Raw genomic sequence first — 12,070 nt, 5'->3', positions numbered from 1 at the left:
GTGTGGAATCATCCGTCCGTGTTATTTTTGGTTAATTAAAATTAGAAAGTTTAAAAGAAACCCATATTTCTGATAGAGACATTTAGAAACTGGGTCAAATTTGACCCAAAGACAACACAAGAGTTAATGAGTGCTTATACCTGTTATATATGCACAGTACCTTAAATATATATATTTTTTAAGCAAATGCATTATAGTATTTCTACACTGTAGTGTTATATCTGAGCACTTCCTCCACCTCCGGATCTCTGTTACCAAATAATTTCTAATAAGTCTCTCCGTAGGCTTTTCTGTTACCTAACAGGAGCGCTCGGCTACTTCCGTGATTCTCGTCATCCTCGTGTCCTTGTGACGACACACGGGTGGGGGAAGGGAGGGGTGAAGTACCGATAGCGAAGCTCGCTGCTGATTGGTCGGCGGGCCGGGTTATGTCTGGTAGCGGTATATAATCTGTGAATGTACTGCTCTGAGTCTGAGCGGCAGCTGGAGCTTCTCGTCGCACGTGTACGGAAAGAAGCCGAATAACGAGCGTGGAACAAAGCTGAGAAATGACTGACTGAGAGGACGAAAAGAAAAACGCACTCATTTCTTCCTATTCTTCTTCTGATAGCTGGAGGAAGACGCAGAGAGCTGCACCACCACCAGGAAATATCTGTGAGTAACCTTCATCTTGAATGCATGTGAAGCGGAGTGTGTTAGCTGTTACGCATGGCCGGAGACGTGTTATTGCGCGTTATTTATACATGTGCGTTAACGGTGCGCGGCGAGGGCAGGTCTGTGCGGCCAGCTCACACTGACGGGATATCAGTCGGGATATGAGTCATGCAGTTCACCGGAGGGTGGGCGGCTGGTCTAGACAGACAGACAGACGGACACACAGACAGACAGACATATATATGATATGGTTTCATATCAGTCACATACTGGTACTTCTCCCATTATCTCATTCAGCCAATAGACAGAATAGGTAGAATAAGTACAAGTGGCAGTCCTGCATTTGCTCGATGGTATATTTTAAGCCCCCAATGTCGACTTCAAGGCACCTAACCCTAACCATAACCTTAACCCTAACCATAACCATAACCACAACCATTGCCTAATCCTAGTGTCTTCCAGGCAGCGCTGCCTGGAAGACGACGTTGGGGGCTTAAAACACCAAACACAGCCTGGTCCCTTGTTAACTGACGGTCATTTGATGTCATTCATAAATACACTGCAACTGTGAAAAAGATAAGCTGTCATTTCAGTGTGCAATGCCTAAAAAGTAATTGTTAAAAATAAGTTAGACCAAAATATAAAAAGAAATAAACACAAATGAGGTGACTTATTTAACTAATATATATATATATATATATATATATATATATATATATATAATCTTACTCAAAGAAGCCCATGAGTACTTTTACTTTTGATACTTTAAACCTACATTGTGTCATTTTTGGAGTTGATTCTTAGCAAAAACCCACTTTGTTCTTTCACAAATATGTATTCATTCATGCAACCACCAGTGGTGGAGGAAGTACTCAGAGCTTTTACTTAAGTGAAAGTAGAAATACCACAGTTTAGAAATACTCTGTTACAAGTAAAAGTCCTGCACATTGGCGATTTTAGACCCTTTTTAAGGGGGCACAAGCCCTCCTAAATTTCATCTCAGCCCCCCTAAAAATGATAATAATAAAAAACTATTATACTATACTTATTATTTTTTTAATAAATATTGGTGCTTGACAAACAATTACAGGTTGAAAGAGCTTGGAACAGGTTTAATATCCTGTGTGTCTGTCGCCGATGCTATGTACCTGTAACCCAGTAGTACTAGTATGTTCCCAGTGTACAGCAGTAGTAGTAGTAGTAGTATGTTCCCTGTATACAGCAGTAGTAGTAGTAGTATGTTCCCTGTATACAGCAGTAGTAGTAGTAGTATGTTCCCTGTATACAGCAGTAGTAGTAGTATGTTCCCTGTATACAGCAGTAGTAGTAGTATGTTCCCTGTATACAGCAGTAGTAGTAGTATGTTCCCTGTATACAGCAGTAGTAGTAGTAGTATGTTCCCTGTATACAGCAGTAGTAGTAGTATGTTCCCTGTATACAATCAGAGGAGGTGTGCTTGACTCCCCAGAGAAGAAGTTGGTAATTTCATGGTGCAGATAATAATAATAATAATAATAATAATAATAATAATAATAATAATAATAATAATAATGTACTTTATTAATCCCTCAAGGGGAAATTACAATGTTTTCACTCTATGTTATTATACACATTACACACAGGCCTGAATCACACATGCTCAGTACCTCTACATGCACTAATGGAGAGATGTCAGAGTGAGGGAGCTGAACATGGAAAGGCAGACTGATCTGTTTGGCGGTTTGGTGCCTTGCTCAAGAGCACCTTGGCAGTGCCTCTCTCCAGCTGCCAGGCCACCACCATACTTTGGTCCGTATGGGGACTCCGGTTCCCAACCCAACGCCCTACAGACTGAGCTACTGCCACCCCCAAAGCGTTCCCTGACTGGGAATCGGCCGCGGCGGTGAGAATCCTAACCACTAGACCACCAGGGGATTAGATTAGATAATTTAGAACCCAAATTGAAACGTAAGCAAATAAAATTGCTGATAGTTAGAACATTGTGTCACAGTGGTCGTTATCACTGAGACTTATGAAGTGTCAGCTTTAGTTCCATCGTAGCGTCAAAAAAACATTAGCTGATGTTGGTCAGTAGCTCAGAGATTATCGGCTAATGAAATTACTGATTTAGCAGGCGGGGGGGTTTTGCAAGGCACTGTATCTGTGTCACATTCTCATTAGGGGCTGAGCCTGCATTTAAAAAAATGTTACTTCTGTAAAAGTAGAAAAGTATTAGAAGTAGACTGACCTTTTGCAGTATGGCCCATTTCAAAATAATGTATATTATTTAATTATAATAATTAATGCATACAATGCTGTTACATAAACTACCTTTTAGACTTGTAAATGTGACTCATTCACTTGCCTTTCCCGAGTGCAACAATAGAATTGACTTTATATTAATTGGTTCCCAACCTTTCTGCTTAAAAATGAAGAAATATCTACATGCATCCTCTTGGTACTTTATGGTCGACTCACTTAGTGTGAGTTGGGAGAAGTTCAGTGTAAATTTACATCTCAGATCTTTTTATTTGAAGGTATTTTTTACAGGCCAGAAGACTGAAAAGTAAAATCAAAGTGTGTGTGTGTGTGTGTGTGTGTGTGTGTGTGTGTGTGTGTGTGTGTGTGTGTGTGTGTGTGTGTGTTTAGGCTATATTTAACAGTCCAAAACCCCCAAATCGTCAGTTTACAATCCTATAAAAGTGAGAAATCCTCACGTGAGAATCGGGTACCAGTGGATTTGTAGATTTGTCATTTTTGATTGATCAAAAACAGTATAATTGAATGTGTAGCCCGTCAACTTACACCTTTTCATTAGTAGACCTAATATATTGAGTGTTTGACCATCTTTGTTAATCCGTCTGATAGAAATATGCTTTTGTCCCGATTCAATTCTATCACGATACGTAGGATTTGTATTGCGATTTTCATTTATTGCAATTGTATAAGTATTGAGTATTGCGATTACTTTTTCTCCTTCTTTATCAAAAACAACAGTTGAATAATCCACTTCTAGAGACAATATATCATGAGACATTTCTAAAAACTGATTGTTTTCTAAGAAGAAGGCACATCACATGTCAGTCAGTCTATTTATCATCAGACATTTATTTCTGCATTTTCTGCTTTCGCTCCGTTTGACTGGAAATTATTTTTTGATATCGTAATATGTCATAAGTGGTGTCTTTTCCTGGCTTTAAAGGCTGCATTACAGTAAAGTGATGTCATTTTTCTGAACTTACCAGACTGTTGTAACTGTTCTATTTTTTGCCTTTACCCACTTAGTCATTATATCCACATTACTAATGATTATTCATCTAAAATCTCATTGTGTAAATATTTTGTGAAAGCACCAATAGTCAATGCAATACCGTTGCGGTATCGATATATCGAGGTATTTGGTCAAAAATGTTGTGATATTTGATTTTCTTCATATCGCCGTGCCCTACTGGAAACAGATATGATGCCGTTGCTGTACTGTATAAACAGAAAATATTTAGGTGAATCATTGGTAAAAAACCTAAATTGAAAAAATCAAATATGAGGAAAATAATCGATTTTAAAAATCTGCACACATACGATTCACTATGTGTCACTACACGCCAGTTTATTAGGTTTCTAACTGGACTTCGGCTGCCTCCACAGATTCCAACGGACGTTTTCTTGTTCAGTTTGCAGATAATTAAAATCTCATTAGCCGTCTGGCTATGAGATTAACCACACGGAAATTGGAAACACTAGTGCCACTCCTCGAAACCGAAGCTGTCTGTACACATCCTCATTTCACTGGTGGGTTCTTCCAGTGTGAATTATTGCCAAATTGGCCACAATTTCTTAACGTTAGCACTGACTAACCTTACACTCTGCTCATCACTGACTAAGCTTCTTCTGTCATTTTTTTAATGCTCTTTCATGCTGAATGACTTATTTCTATAAACTTATACAGTGTTTCCTATATGTTGATTTTGTAGTGGCGGCCCACCACGGCAAAATTTCTGCCTCCACGGTATCAGAAATAGGGCTGTACAAAAAATGTAGTCGCGGTAGCCTTTTAAATGATCCTGCCGACATAATGCACCCCTCGGTTGGCTGTCACTCACATTGCAATTTAACAACAAGTAGAACTATTCAGAGGTTACTGGGCCCGTCTAGTTTAACTCCACATACTGTCGTGTTGATGTAGTTTATTTGATTTATTTCAGGTTTATTTAACAGGGACAATGCACACTAATAATACATATGAAAATGTAAAATGTGCCAGAATTAGCCAAAAGGCTATTTTACATCTGCTGTCCCTGGACAGATCGTACAACGTCACACCTAAAAAGATAAAAGGATTATAATATTACATATAGGTTTAGCCCAATACAAGTAAAATTGACTATAAATGTAAAAATTAAAAAAAATGACAAGATCAACATATAAACAAGAACAGATTGTCATTATCAACATCAATACACACACACACACACACACACACACACACACAAGCTAAATGTTCAGTCCATGTAACCGACAACTTCGTAGGCATAGCACAAGTGGCACTAACAGGCAGGACAGGAAAGAAAAAGTAGCAGCAAGATTTAGTGTCTACATGTAATGTCGACAGTCGTGTGTGGGTCTGTGTGTGTGTGTGTGTGTGTGTGTGTGTGTGTGTGTAATGAATGTTTCACAAGATGAGTTTTAGTTTTACATATATACTGCATGTTTTATAATGTTGCACCTTACTAGAGTGGCTCTACAATCTCACTGTACGTTAATGCAATGACAATAAAGGCATTCATTCATACCTGTTAGCCACTTCTTTAAGTTACATTTTTAAAGTTAAAGTTTATTGTCAAAACGTTCGCTTTCTTCCGAGTGGACTATTAAACCAACAGCTCCACCAAAAACATCACCGCGGTGGGGTTGTTCGGACAGACCTGCCCCCACTGCTAAAAAACATCCTGAAGGAAACGCTGTTCTAAGCACATCTCTGGTTAATGATGATTTAAAGTGCCCATATTATGAAAAAAAATCACTTTTTTCTGGGATTTGGGGTGTTATGTTGTGTCTCTGGTGCTTCCACACACATACAGACTTTAATAAAATCCCTCCATGGTGTTTAGAGTGAGATACGGTTTCTGAATGTGTCCTGCCTTCAGTCTCTGGGTGAGCTGGTCAAAATCGGCACGGCTTGTGACGTCACAAGCCGAAACGAGCAGGCTAACCGCAACCTTTAGCTCGTAGCGTTAGCGTGCTAACGCTAGCATGCTACCTTGTTCTCAATAGTAAAGCACTGCTACAACACACACAAGTTCACCATAATCTACAAAAGAACTACTTCCATGTGCGCCCTCATTTAGAAGTCTCCCAGCTAATCCTGCCTTGTAACTGACCGAAGTTGTAGAAACAGCCTTTCTTTTACTGTCTATGGAGCTAGCTAGCTGACATGATCTACATCTGAGCTACTGGGCATGTGCAGTGCAATCAAAGATAGTACAGAAGAAGAAGAAAAGAGGTCTCACTCTGTAGCTAAAACAGAGACCAGCTGAAAAGAGGATCTGCAGCAGTGAGAGAGAGCGGTGCAGTACAACAACAATATGGTGTTTTTTTGAAAATTAAACCATGTAAACCTATTCTGGTACAACCTTAAAATACAATTATGAACCTGAAGATGAGCATAATATGGCTGCTTTAATGTGATGCTTTTGCATGATTCTTTATGAAGAAACTTGGTTTTACAGATCGGTCGATTTATATCAACTTATCGATTAGTCGACAAAATCATACGAGTGTAAGTCAACTTCAAGAATTTCTTTAGTGGAGTTTCAACTCTTTCTTGTTTTTTTAGGATTGAGCACCATTTCATCTACGTGTGTATTCGCGCTGCAGAGGGAAGTCTCTGAGAGTAGAGCAGACGCAGGCTGCTCGCTCATTTGTTTTTGGATCACTGGCTCGATCGGCAACTGGCTGATTGTATTTACCGGTCCAGTGTAACTTTCTTTATTTATTTATTTTTAGGGGCTTTTCCCTTTTATTAGATAGTGACAGTGGATAGACAGGAAAGGGAGAGAGAGATGGGGGATGACACAGCAAAGGGCAGCAGGCCGGATTTGAACCCGCGTCGCTGCAAAGGACTCAGCCTACATGGGGCGCACGCTCTCACTGGGTGAGCTAGAGGCTGCTGTAACTTTTTTTGGCTCCAGGGCATCGGGCGGGCAATCGTTATTGTTGCACCCTGCTGTGAGCGAGACAGCCGGGCAGGGTTAAGTGGAGTGTGTGAGAGAGGCATGACTTAACAGAAAAAACTATTTGTATTATGATTACCGATTGTATCAGAAAGTGTCGACTGATTGATGCACGCCCACACATTCTTGTGAGCTGGCACGTGCATGCCTGCTCACAGTTGTGTTTGAAGGAAGAAGTGCTTTGTTATTGTTGTCACAGTTGGTTGTTAATAAGTTATGTGATGCACCTGATAAACCCGAGAGTTATTACTGCCAACATTTGGCTCATTTTGGAACTTTTTTTGTCCGTTGATGCGGCAAACAAAAAACGGACAGCCTTTTAGTTTGAAAATAACTTTGAATCATGTGAGAAGAAGAACCTGGTTGGCATTATTACTGAGAACATACAGTATCTCACAAAAGTGAGTACACCCCTCACATTTTGGTAAATATTTCATTATATCTTTTAATGGGACAACGCTGAAGAAATTACACTTTGCTACAATGTAAAGTATGAAGTGTACAGCTTGTATAATAGTGTAAACGTGCTGTCCCTCAAAATAACTCAACACACAGCCATTAATGTCTAAACCGCTGGCAACAAAAGTCAGTACACCCCTGTGTTAAATTCCCATAGAGGCAGGCAGACTTTTATTTTTAAAGACCAGTTATTTCATGGATCCAGGATACTATGCATCCTGATAAAGTTCCCTTGGTCATGTCAATCTCTAGGTATGGTGAAGGGTATGTGATGATGTGGGGGTATGGTGAAGGGTATGTGATGATGTGGGGTATGGTGAAGGGTATGTGATGATGTGGGGGTATTTTAATTCCAAAGGCCAAGGGAACTGGCCTTTAAAAATAAGTCTGCCTGCCTCTATGGGAATTTAACACAGGGGTGTACTGACTTTTGTTGCCAGCGGTTTAGACATTAATGGCTGTGTGTTGAGTTATTTTGAGGGACAGCACATTTACACTGTTATACAAGCTGGACACTTCATACTTCACATTAGAGCAAAGTGTAATTTCTTCAGCGTTGTCCTATTAAAAGATATAATGAAATATTTACTAAAATGTGAGGGGTGTACTCACTTTTGTGAGATACTGCATGTATGTAAGTGTTGGCTGATAAACCCTATCCAAACAAGTCGTTACCTCGAAGTAAATTTACAGGAATAAATGACAGAAGAAAGTACATTAATAAAGTGTTAGTCACAGAAAAGCATCAAAACATATCCAGCAGACGGTATGAGTTGTATTTTCCTAGGTTCACACAGTTTAGATTAAATGGATATGTTTCCAGTAATAGTAAATATAAGACAGAAACAGAAATTACAGATTTCTTTTTAAATGAATAAACGGAGAAAACAATAGGCTCCACTGACTCTGATGACTGTGGTACTGTTCTGTGAAGCAGGCGTTAGTCACCTTTTCTTGGCAGACGTACTTTAACATTTCCGCCAAAAGAAATGAAAGAAGCCCAATTATCCTGTCAAGTCGGTTCCAAAAGGAAACTGGGCCAGTGGGGCTGCACGTAGTCACTGTGTGTGTGTGTGTGTGTGTGTGTGTGTGTGTGTGTGTGTGTGTGTGTGTGTGTGTGTGTGTGTGTGTGTTCAGGGCTTCCTGCCAACCTCTGCACTGCTCTTATGTAACCCGCTTTATCTCTCTCTCCCAACTTCTCTCCTCTCACTCATTCTGGTTCATTCGTTTCTCTTTTTTCTGCTGCTTTCTCCCTCCCTCCCTCCTTTCTGTCTGTCTGTCTGTGTAAGCATGACTCTGCAGATTGCTGAAAGCTGCCGCTATGCACTGCTGCCCGAGGCCTCACCCCGCCTGACCCACTGCAAGTGCACACGAGTGAGATCACTGTTGACATCATGGATATTTTATATTTCGCTCATTAAACTTTTAACAAAACGCAACACATGATGTTTTAACTCCTCCTGCCACCACAGACAACAAGTTGCGTTCAGCTGGGTTTTGATATGTAGGAATAGAGACCGAGAGAGTTAGTTTTTTTGCAGGAAAAAAGTGAAAAATGAGCATTTAGAGTGCTCAATGTTTGTGCACAAACAAATTTTCTTTCACTGCTTCATCAAAGGGGCTGGCTATGAGATCTCAGCACGTCTGTAGAATTTCAGAATTTCAGTAACGTCCATATACCGAAAATTGCCGTCAAGTGTCTGGTCAGATTTGTAATATTGGTTACTTTTATGCAGATAGCCTCATTTAAATCAACATTTTGCCAAATGTAAACACTATTATTAATGCCTTTGGCTTTGCAGGAGATATAGGAGGTTGGAAAGTAGTGAAAACATATATGCAAACATGCCGCTTCGACAAAGAAATGATCTTCAATCCAAGGTATGTGGGAGATCACAGCACACTCCAAATGGAAGGTGTGCTAGTTCGAGCACGTAACAACATATACAGTTAGTCAGTTGCAGTGGTTTCATCAAGTGGAAAGTCTTTGATCACGGATGAGTCAGCGTCTACATTTTGTTCATGGAGTGGACAAGTACTAGTAGTTTGTCTTGTGCATGGGCGATACTTCAGGGCTTGTGCCCTTTTCTATCTGTAAAGACAGCATGTGAGGGGAGGAGCTGCAGGAGGAGCCCAATTTGTTCATTTGTTGGTGGGCTTGTCTGGGCTTGTCTGGCAGTTCCACAAAAAGGAAAAGGCAAGGTTAAAAAGTATTAAATTAGCTTGGACAAAGACATCATGCTACTGTTTTATAAGGCAGCCATTGAATCTATTGCTCGTTATGGCATCATAGCTTGGTTTGGTAACCTGTCCATCAAACTAAAGTCGCAGTTCCAAAACTTGATAAAAAGGGCTGGAGAAATAAATGGCTGCCACCAATTTCATCGAGGAGGCGGTGAGGAGACAGGGTCTTAAAGTCACCCACGATTCAAATCACATTATAGCCAGACCCTCTTCCACAGAGCTGTGGAGGAAGGTCTGGCTAGTCCACACAGCATTCCTGGATGGGAGAAGAGCATGCTCTGGATTATTGGCATTTCTTTAAACCAATCACAGTCGTCGTGGGCGGTGCTAAGCGCCGTACGGAGCCACGGTGCCTCAGCAAAATAGCCTCAGGAAGGAACTTGTTTTGGTGGAACGTGCTGAGTTTAAGCATAGGTAATATTTGTGGTACTCACCATTATGGTTGAAGGATGTGCAATAGCTGGTAGGGCATTGGTTCGATATGTTTAATTTGATATGGCATTGATAAGTTATTGATCACAGCATGATTTAATGGGAAATGTGCAATCTGGGTAGAATTAAATGCAGTATGAGGGGGAGAATGTGCAGTTGGTTCTCGTTCCTCTGTGAGTGTGGCGGGAGGTAGGGGGTCTTGTTGGAGGTTTATTGAACTCATTTGGATGAGATAATGTATGCTTTATGTTATATGCATGTTTCCTGTATGTTCATTGTGTGTTTATTTTTGTTTTCTCGACTGCTCAAGACGCATTTCTCAGAGGAGACAATAAAGGTTTATCTTATCTTATCTTATTTATGTCGGATGGTCCAAGCAGGAAAAAGCAAGGGAAAGAATGGCCATCCTACCCTGTGAAATGTGAATGTTTGTGACAGTTGCCATTTCGCTTTTATTCAGTGAATAAACACTGAATTTTAGGAGAAAGAGAAGATCCAGATCTAGCTCTCAACATCAGATTCAAGTCCTGTTTCTCTGCTGCAACAACATGACATCATGACTTCGCGTAAACATACACGCCACTTTCTTGTTATCTGTACGCATTTTGAGCTATCTGCATGTATGTTTACGCCGTATCACAGCATAAACATACACGCCACGTGGCGTGTTATCACGAGGCTACGGTTGGTTTTAACGTCACACGCGGGGCAAAAGGAAAAACCGTTTGGGTTTAGGAAAAGAAGAACGTGGTAAGGAAAAACCACACACGGAAAACGCAGGAAACGTCACACGCGAGACCCGATCCCCGGTCTCCTGGGTGAAAGTCCTGTGTGTGACCCATCCTCCCCCCCGACCAACCTCCCTACGCTGATTTTCCCCCTTTCATACTACTCTTACGGCGTAAACTCACACGCAATCGCAAGGTAATGTAAGTCAATGGAGGCGTTGATGAACACGCTAAAAAGCGAGTGTGCGTCTTGATAACACGCCAATAATGGCAGACGAATTGGCGTCAAAGTCACACATACACCACTTCATGAGATCAGTCTGGCTGCAAACACAACAAAGCCAGAGTTTTATCCAGCTGTTGATGTGACGGACACCTTTTTTTAATTTAGTGAAATGTAACTTTAGAAGAGGAGGTGTGCTTGTTTGAGCACATGCATGTTGTGGTGAAATATGATCTCGCTGCTGCTGGCATGTTCCTGTGATGAGCTAAATGAACGGTATTGTGTTGCAGTCCCTGGCTGCTAGTATAAATCATGTGATGCATCCATGAGTTATTGGTCATATTTATAGTCCAAACTAAGTTATTCTCTAAACTCAGAAAGAGCAGAAAAAATAAACCTTTTTACATCCTCATCATGAGCATTTTGGGCGAAAAAAAGTATTGAAATCAGAAGCAGAATCGGCAATTTCCCCAGAATTTGTGTATCTCTCCAACCCCGCCTTCTTGCGCATGTCCTAAGAAAAAAAACACAGACACAGCGTAGCTTACCGTTTGGTAGCATGCAGCTAAAGACACAGGCTAACGTTAGCTTACCGTTTGGTAGCATGCAGCTAAAGACACAGGCTAACGTTAGCTTACCGTTTGGTAGCATGCAGCTAAAGACACAGGCTAACGTTAGCTTACCGTTTGGTAGCATGCAGCTAAAGACACAGGCTAACGTTAGCTTACCGTTTGGTAGCATGCAGCTAAAGACACAGGCTAACGTTAGCTTACCGTTTGGTAGCATGCAGCTAAAGACACAGGCTAACGTTAGCTTACCGTTTGGTAGCATGCAGCTAAAGACACAGGCTAACGTTAGCTTACCGGTGGCCTGCAGCTGCTCTTTTCCAGACTCCATGGCCACTGTCGGAGTCGGATGTGACAGAGAAACGCCCAACAATGGAAAATCCTCCTGCTTCCCTGAAGTCACTGCTGTGGCCACTTTTAGCCTTCCCCGTGAGTCAGTTATGGAAACACACAACAGATGTAAAGCATGTGGGCTCCAGCGGAGCTCCATGATGCATTGTGTAAACTAATGGTGCATTCAGTTGCGACTTGCAAACTCTGACAAACTCCAACTGT

The 12,070-nt window shown here is 41.0% G+C and overlaps 1 protein-coding gene across 1 annotated transcript in view; it reads left to right on the top strand.

Annotated features, from left to right (window-relative positions):
• The first annotated feature begins 439 nt into the window (after positions 1-439).
• Positions 440-12,070, top strand: part of osgn1 (oxidative stress induced growth inhibitor 1) — a 29,684-nt gene continuing 18,053 nt past the window's right edge. Inside the window, exon 1 of the mRNA XM_031304931.2 lies at positions 440-654. The gene's annotated coding sequence lies outside the window, so the exon portion shown is untranslated. The remainder of the gene's footprint in view (positions 655-12,070) is intronic.

Source organism: Sander lucioperca, chromosome 6, assembly GCF_008315115.2.
Source record: "Sander lucioperca isolate FBNREF2018 chromosome 6, SLUC_FBN_1.2, whole genome shotgun sequence".
Taxonomy (NCBI): domain Eukaryota; kingdom Metazoa; phylum Chordata; class Actinopteri; order Perciformes; family Percidae; genus Sander; species Sander lucioperca.
This window is presented reverse-complemented; position numbering and strand designations above follow the sequence as displayed.